The sequence below is a fragment of the Pteronotus mesoamericanus genome, unplaced genomic scaffold (assembly GCF_021234165.1).
Source record: "Pteronotus mesoamericanus isolate MK-2021 breed Mesoamerican mustached bat unplaced genomic scaffold, CSHL_Meso_final scaffold_85, whole genome shotgun sequence".
Lineage (NCBI taxonomy): Eukaryota > Metazoa > Chordata > Mammalia > Chiroptera > Mormoopidae > Pteronotus > Pteronotus mesoamericanus.
This window is the reverse complement of record NW_026555329.1, coordinates 68,570,484-68,578,596: the sequence shown is the minus strand read 5'-3', so window position 1 is coordinate 68,578,596 and position 8,113 is coordinate 68,570,484. Positions and strand designations below refer to the sequence as shown.

The 8,113-nt window shown below is 46.2% G+C and overlaps 1 pseudogene; it reads left to right on the top strand.

Moving 5' to 3' along the window:
* The first annotated feature begins 1,361 nt into the window (after positions 1-1,361).
* LOC129063242 (protein phosphatase 1 regulatory subunit 15B-like) lies at positions 1,362-2,780 on the top strand (annotated as a pseudogene).
* Positions 2,781-8,113: the final 5,333 nt, after the last annotated feature.

Here is an 8,113-nt window from a genome sequence, read left to right as displayed (position 1 = left end):
CCTCAGGAGGCTGGAAGCTTGGGCAAGTTTTCCATGTTGCAATCTTGAGGAGGATCCCTTCTTCTTCAGGAAGTCTTAGTCTTTGCTCTTAAAGCCTTCAACTGATTAGACATGGCCGACCCACATACAAAGGATAATCTGCTTTACTTGGTGTTACTGAATTAAATGTTAATTGCATCTTAAAAATAATTTCACAGCAACATCTAGACTGGTGTTTGGCCAAAGAGCTGGGTGCCATAGCCAAGTCAACACATAAAATTAACCATCACACTTTTTCATTTAATGCTCAGAACAGTAGCACCAAGTAGGTGGCATTAGTGGAAAAGAGCACTGGGCTGCGTCTAAGGTTTTTTTTGGCTCCATCTTCACATGGTACCATGCTGTGTTTTCTAGATAATTCCTAAGATCTTTCTACTGGGACATTTTAAACTCTTTGTACCATTTTTCCTATTGTCCTCATCCCCAAAAGGGAAGCTAGTGATAACCCCTCCTTTTCTTCTAACAAGGTAATGATCTACTAGGAGCCTGGAAAGCTTATTAGTAGCCAAAGACTTGACCCTGTGTCCAGACTTGGATACTTACTGGCTACCTGTTAACCTATACGTTTGAATCTCCATGAATGCTTCAAGTGATGCATCCATCCATTCACAAAGTTTTAAAAATATTTATGGTGGTCAAGCATTACGATGAGGACTGGGGATGGAATGTGGTTAAGCTACAGACCTTTTTCAGTTGCTCAGTCAAGTCAGTTTTGAGATTATGATAAAACGAGCAAAAGTTTGGAAAGGGCTTTTTGCATTCTGAAATGCTAGTTCCATGTCCATGCTCACTATAGCCAATGCATGTACAACCTTCCCAGGTTCTGTGAAAATGACATGGTTGAGTTAATTCTCAGTATGATAGGGCTGAACATTGCATGTATTCTGGGCATTTATTTGCTTAAAAGTTTAAGAAGTATTTGTCAATTGCTTAACCACCTGCAAAATCTCCGGGACCCCAGAAGAAATGCCAATGAAAGATCTGAGCCGAAACTCAACAGCGAGCTTCACCAAAGAGAGAAAAAAAAAAAAATAGAAATGAAGAGTGTTATTATATGGGATTGAATTTTTTTTTTTTTTTTTTTTTAATGCTGGTGCTAATAAAACTTTTTCTAATGTTGGCTCAGGGCCGGCCCTGCGGCCATTTTGAGCTGGGTGTGTCCGCGCGAGCGCCACCTCCCCGGCCGCTCAGCCCTTGGGGGCGCCCTGGCGGGTACTTTGTGAAGGTTTTTCTCTGGTGGGAAGTCTCTTCGCCACCTTGAGAGGCCTCCTCTGCGTGGCAGAGAGGCCTGGAGCGGGTTAGCGCGCCTCCCTCCCGCCCAGATGCGAGTAGCTGCGCCGCGCTCTGCGCTAGCCTTTCCGGATGGCGGTTTGCTGCAGGGGACCGAAGCTGCTGCCCTAGGCGGCTCTTCTGCGGCCCGGGTACCGACCGGGGGCGCCGGTTCCACCGCGAGGCTGGGCCAGGACCCTGTAGGCCTCTCCGGCTGCCATCAGAGCTCTGGACGCCGAGTCTGCGGCATCTCGTTAACTGCCAAGAGCAGGGGGCGACGGAGTCGGGCGCAGATCGGCTGCGGGGACAGCCGGCGACCCCGGCGGGCACCCTGTCCCGGCTGCCCTTCTTCCCTCGACCCTGGCAGGTTCCCTACACCACCCGCCGTGGAGCACCCTTGGGACCCCAAACAGGGTTCCTGTCGCCGGCCCGAGGCTGTGACCAGCTACTGGATGAAGCTGCCGGCCCAGCTCTTGGCGCCGCTCCCTAGCCCGCTTCAGAAGCTGCTGATTCGGGGCCAGCTTTGGGAGGGATGATCCGACCAGATGGCTACACTTCGCGGGAGACTACAGCGCCTAGAGAGCCCCGAGGGCTCGGGAGGAACCGGCGCCTCCGCGGCGCAGAACTCTGCCTTCGCTGCGGCTGGAGCCCTCGGCCAAGTCGGCTGCCCGTTGCCTGGACCGGCCAGAACGGGAGATCCAGTGCTCGTCCCCGAATCTAGAATTGCACCGTGGAACCCAGGGAGGAGCCTTGGACCCTGCGGCCCACGCTGTCCTCCCTGGGCCGCCGCTGTGGGGGGTGAAGCTGATGTCGAGTAGCCTTAGAGCCCGGCTGTGCTCGGCCTGGCACTTAGCCCTTCCTCCCCGGGCCTGGAAACCGTCAGCGCTTGAGCAGTGCCAGTGCCGCAGTCTCCTCTTTGCTGAACCCCTCTTGGACGGACGGCCCTCCTCGGGTAGAGTTTAGCTATCAGAAGGGCGTTGGAGGTGGCGAGCTAGCGGATCCCCAGACAGTAAGCCCAGAGAGCAGCTGTGGGCCCGAGGGCCATTCTCATCCCAGCCACTGAATGCAGAGCTTACGTCTCCTCTCGGCAGGGATGTCCCCCTCTTTGTAGAACAGGACTGCCAGAAATTCACCGTATTCGCCTGAGGTGGCTGGAACTCCTTCCGCAGGCTGGCGAGTGTTGGAGGAGCCCAGCCTTCTCCTGCGAGGCCCTGCAGAGGTGGCCCGAGACACCTACGCTCCCCCTGCTGGAGCCATTCCCGGGACCGCCCAGGAAGGCACGGAAGAAAACACGGAATTGGCTAAAGAGGTTCCTCTTGCTTCGGAAAAACAGGGCCCTTCGGGAAGCTGTCCACCTCGTGAAGAAGCCTATAGAAGGAGAGCCTGGGAGGACCAAAGAAGACTGGTTGACTCCTCAGACAAAGAGGATGACCTTCGCATTTCTGCCAGACCAGCGTGTAGCAACAAATTGATAGATTACAATTTGGGAGGTGCATCCCCCTAACCTCGAAACAAGTTCTGGTTCAGGAGGTGAGGACTGGGATGAGGAAGCTGAGGAAGATAGCTTGGGTAGCGATAGCTCGCTCTCAGGATCAGGCCTTGAACAAGACCCTGAAGGGCTTCACTTTTAGAAATCTTTTTACAGTGCAGATCCTCAGAATCCCCAGAACCTTATAACAGTGATTCCGACTGCTGCTAGAATTGCTCCCGGAGACCCTGCTGACTCAGAGGAGGATTTGTCTGACAAGTGTGATCTAGAGTATTCTCTCCAGACTGGAAGTCTTCCTACGTCTCCTGACCATAATTCTGGGAAGGAAGATGACTGGGAATCTAGCGCAGATGAAGCAGAGCGTCTCAAACTGTGGAACTCTCTCTGTAATTCGGACACCTACAACCTTGTAAATTTTGAGGCTCCTTTTCAAACATCGCGGAAGAAATTGGAAAGGCGGTCATGACTCAGAGGCCATCAGAGCCCGTGGTGGCCATATCCGAGTGTCACACCTTATTTTCCTGTGAGGTGCAACTGTTAGGGAGCCGAGACAGTGAATGGCCAGACGTGGTACAGGGTGGGTTTTTTCCTGGACAAAGACACATGCTTATCAGGAGAGGAAAGGTAACCTTTCTTGAAGAATTACTGAGTATTATGTAAGTGGTGACGAGACTTGCAAAGGACCATGGGAGGAATTTACATGGGATAGCAGATTGCAGAAAAGAATTCAAGAAACAGAAGACATTGGAGTTTGCTTGATATTTGAGCACGGAGAATGAATGTTTCATAAACTCCAGAAAACATGCTTCAGAGGACTTGCTGTTTGCAGCCACATTCAGATGATTTGCTAGCCTCTGGCCCCAGCATATACTGACTCCTTTAGAGGTTTCTTTTAAACAAAAATTAGCAGCTGTCCTTTGACTTTTTTTGTTTTTAATAGAGGATATGTAACTTGGATCCAACAACCTTGTTTATTATTGTTTTGTAAAATATCCCACTTGGAAATGTCCAGGTTTGAAGCCAAGCCCAGATAATGAATAGTGAAATGGTGTGATTTCTAATCTTCTCCTGTTTTATTTAGTCACATGTGTTTTTGGATGTTGTGTGCTTGTTGAGGTGAAAAGGGAACTTTTTAAGGTGTAATTTTGCACTTTCAAACTTCTTTTCTTGGGAAATGATATATGGTCCAAAGCCTGTTTTCCATTTTAATTTAAATTATATGTACTGTCTAAAAAGTTCGGCTCCTTTCTTTCCCCCCCTCCAGCATTGTGAAATTAGTGGACTTTTGTGTTTTTTTCTGTATTTTCTTATTTCAGTGATTTGGCCTTTCTACCTTAAGGCTCAGAAAATAATCTTGTATACGCTACCAACTTAAGGTACATTATCTTTTGTCACTTTATTTTTCTTCTAAAAATAACTTGGGTTAAAAATGTGAGGTGGGCTTTCATTTCTAAGTTGAGTTCTAACTAAGATATTTCCAAGGACTGCCACCAAACTGACGTGTGTGGCACTCTGTTATTTTGGGAAAGCTGTATCTCCTTTAACATCTAATATATTTAATTTCTATACAAACTTTTTTTGGAGAAGGTTCTGTATATGTTATTGTAGTTTCCAGGTAAATAGTTCTTTGTATCTTTTAACAGATGGCAATCATTGTAAAAGACAGCAAAAAGTCATATTTATATCCTAGGCATTGATTTCTTTTAAAACTAAAATTCTAGAATTTTCCTAGGAAGGAGACAGGAGCTCACAGAGCAGTTTGGTTTTGTTACACATGCTCTTAGCAGAAAACCAGTGTTATTAATGTCCTGCCTCGGCACTGCCACTTTTCAGAACTGCCTGGGTGACGCCGTAAGACTGGAAGTCGGCAGGTCCAAATTTTCCACTTTGAAATGTAAAATAGAGACTCCAGTCAGCATCCAAGCTTATTGTGTTCTCTTTTAATAGAGAAGGAATAATGAGAGAAGTTGGGCCTATACTTTCAGGAAAGGATAGAACTATAGATTTAAAAACTAGAAAGTCTTAATATCTGTAGCCCAATGTTTGTTTTTGAATCAAAGTTTTTGCCGTGACCAATTGTGCTTGGTTTATTTAGGTAGCTCTATGTGGTGAGCATCTGTTAGGCTGAGGGAGTGCTAACCAACTCCTTACTGGTCTATTTTTATTCCACATGCCTCCTGTCACAGGTAATGGAAAACATGAGTAGAATAGATGACCTGTTAATTTTGAACTTGTTTCAGTCTGGGGACAATTTTTCATCAGAAGTGCTTGCAGAGTTACTACCTCAGTTAATAATCTACCTGGTCATTATTTCATTTCTGTCTGGCTTGCTCCAAGAACTGCCTGCAGTGTTAAAATATATATATATTCATACATAAACATACTGAGAGCGCAACAACATGAAAGTTGGTCAAAAATTTGCAGAGCCCTTAGTCAAGGGAATCACAGGGCACGCGTAACGCTCTGGAAGCAGCTGCTTCCAGGCCCCAGACGTGTCAGGGGCAAAGGAGGCATTATTTTGTTGTTGTTGTTGCTTTTGGAAAATCCCCCCAATTTCTTAAAATGATATTTTACTGATTATACTAATACAGTTGCCCCAATTTTTCCCCCTTTACCCCCCTCCACCCAGCACCCCCCACTCCTTCTGGCAATCCCCATGCCATAGTTCATGTCTATGGGTCGTGCATCTAAGTTCTTTGGCTACTCTATTTCCTGTGCTGTACTTTACATCCCCATGGCTATTCTGTGACTACCTATTTGTACTTCTTAATCCCCTCACCTCTTCACCCGTTCCGCTCTACCCCCTTCCATCTGGCAACCATCAAAACTCTCTCTGCATCCAAGATTCTACCCCTGTTCTTCTTGTTTGCCTAGTTTGTTTTCAGGATTCAATTTTTGATAGATATGTATTTATTGCCATGTTATTTTTCATAACTTTGATCTTCTTTTTCTTAAATAAGTCCTTTTAACATTTAATATAATAATGGTTTGGTGATGATGAACTCCTGTTGTTTTTTTCTTGTCTGGGAAGCTCTTTATCTGCGCTCCAAGTCTAAATGATAACTTTGCTGGGTACAGCAATCTTGGCTGTAGATCCCTACTTTTCATGACTTTGAATATTTCTTGCCAGTCCCTTCTAGCCTGCAAAGTTTCTTTTGAGAAATCAGCTGACAGTCTTATGGGAATCCCCTGTAGGTAACTAACTTCTTTTCTCTTGCTGCTTTTAAGATTTTCTCTAACTTTACCCTTTGGCATTTTAATTATGATGTGTCTCAGAGTGGGCCTCTTTGCATCCATCTTGTTTGGGACTCTCTGTGCTTTGTGGACTTGCATGTCTATTTCCTTCACCAAATTAGGGAAGTTTTCTTTCATTATTTTTTCAAATGGATTTCCAATTTCTTGCTTATTTTCCTCTTTTTCTGGCACTTCTATGATGCAAATTTTGGACCTTTTGAAGTTTTCCCAGAGGCAGCCTATACTATCCTCATTTTTTGGATTCTTTTTTCTTCTTGTCATTTTGATTGGTTGTATTTTGCTTCTTTATGTTCCAAATCATTGATTTTGTTCTTGGCTTCATCCACTCTACTGTTGTTTCCCTATAAATTATTCTTTATTTAAATTAGTGAATCCTTCATTTCTGACTGGATCTTTTTTATGCTGTTGAGGTCTTCACTAAGTTCCCTGAGCATCCTTATAACCAGCATTTTGAACTCTGCATCTGATAGATTGCTTATCTCCATTTTGTTTAGCTCTTCTTCTGGAGTTTTGATCTGTTCTTTCATTTGGGCCATGTTTCTTTGTCTCCTCATTTTGGCACCTTCCCTGTGTACGTTTCTATGAATTAGGTAGATCTGCTTTGACTCCATGTCTTGGTAGTGTGGCCTAATGTATTAGGAGGCCAGTGGTACAGCCTCCCCTATCACCCCAGCTGGGTACTCGAGGTATACCCTTCATGTGGGCTGTGTATACCCTCCTCTTGTAGTTGAGCCTTGATTGCTATTGGCAGGTCAATGAAAGAGATCTACCAATGCCAGTCAGCTGCAAGAATTGGCTGTGACTACTGATCACCAACCTCCACCCTCTGGAGGATCAACTGTGCAGGGGCAGGGTGGTGGTGCTCCACCATGGTCTGTAGCTGCCCACTGGGTGTGCTGAACCTGGGGTTTCCCGACCCTGGGGTTTCCCAGGTGGTGCAGGCCAAGGTCAGCCCCCACCTGTGTTTTTCCTGCAGCCATTCTGACTGAGCTATAAAGCAACCTGACATGGCTGCTACTTGTACTAGGCTTGGAGATTTCCAGGCAAACCCAAGCTGTGAATCTAGATTGGCTACTGCTAGTGCCTGGCCTGGGACTCACTGAGGCTGGTTGTTGCTTATTTGAGAGGATTTGGGAAGTTTTGCAGCATAGATCAAAAACAGCCATTCATATGTAAAAGCAGCTTGGGTGGGTGGTACGTTGGATGGGGCTGAGACGCAGGGCGGGTCAAATAGTGTTAGCCGGTTTGATGGAGTCTCAGATAAGGCACAACTTGCCAGTTCTGTGTCTCTATGTCTCTGTGGCTCTGTGGCAGGAGGGTTTAGAAAAGGGACAATGGCCTCTGCTCGCCTTGATTCCATCATTTCACTTCCTCCCTGTGTGCCGCTGGTGCGCTTCAAGCTGCTACCCAGGTGCTGGCAGTCAGAGGGAGGGAGTCAGAGGGAGTAGGAGAGTCCATGTGTGGGTTCTTTAAGAGGAACTGCTTGGAGCTCCAGCAGTTTCTTCCACCGACTCAATCCCCACTGATTTTTATAGCCAGAAGTTGTGGGGACTTACCATCCTGGGCTGGGGGGGTCTGGTGTGAGGCCGGGAATCCTCGCTCCTGAGATATCCCTCCCCAGGTTTTATCCACCACATGTGGCTGTGGGACCAGCCTGTTCTGCATCTGTGCCCCTCCTAACAGTCTGGATGGATGTGGTTTCTTTAATTCCGTAGTTGTCAGACTTCCATTCAACTTGATTTCTGAGAGTTCTGAGTGATGGTTGTTCTATATTTTAGTTGTAATTTTGATGTGGTTGTGTGAAGACGTACTCATGTATGCCTGTGCCACCATCTTGACCGGAAGTCAGAAGGCATTATTTGCCTTGAAAAAGGCTTTTTTGAAAGTGTATAGGCATTCGTTTAAAACCAGAATGAAGTGTACTATTTTATGTCAGAGATTTAGGTTGTATTTTTGTTTCTGAAACCTAGCACTGCTGCCTGTTTAAGGATATCTTTACATTAATCGGATTGTGGGAAACTGTTCCTTTGGGGTTCCAACCTCACCCTCATGGCCAAATGA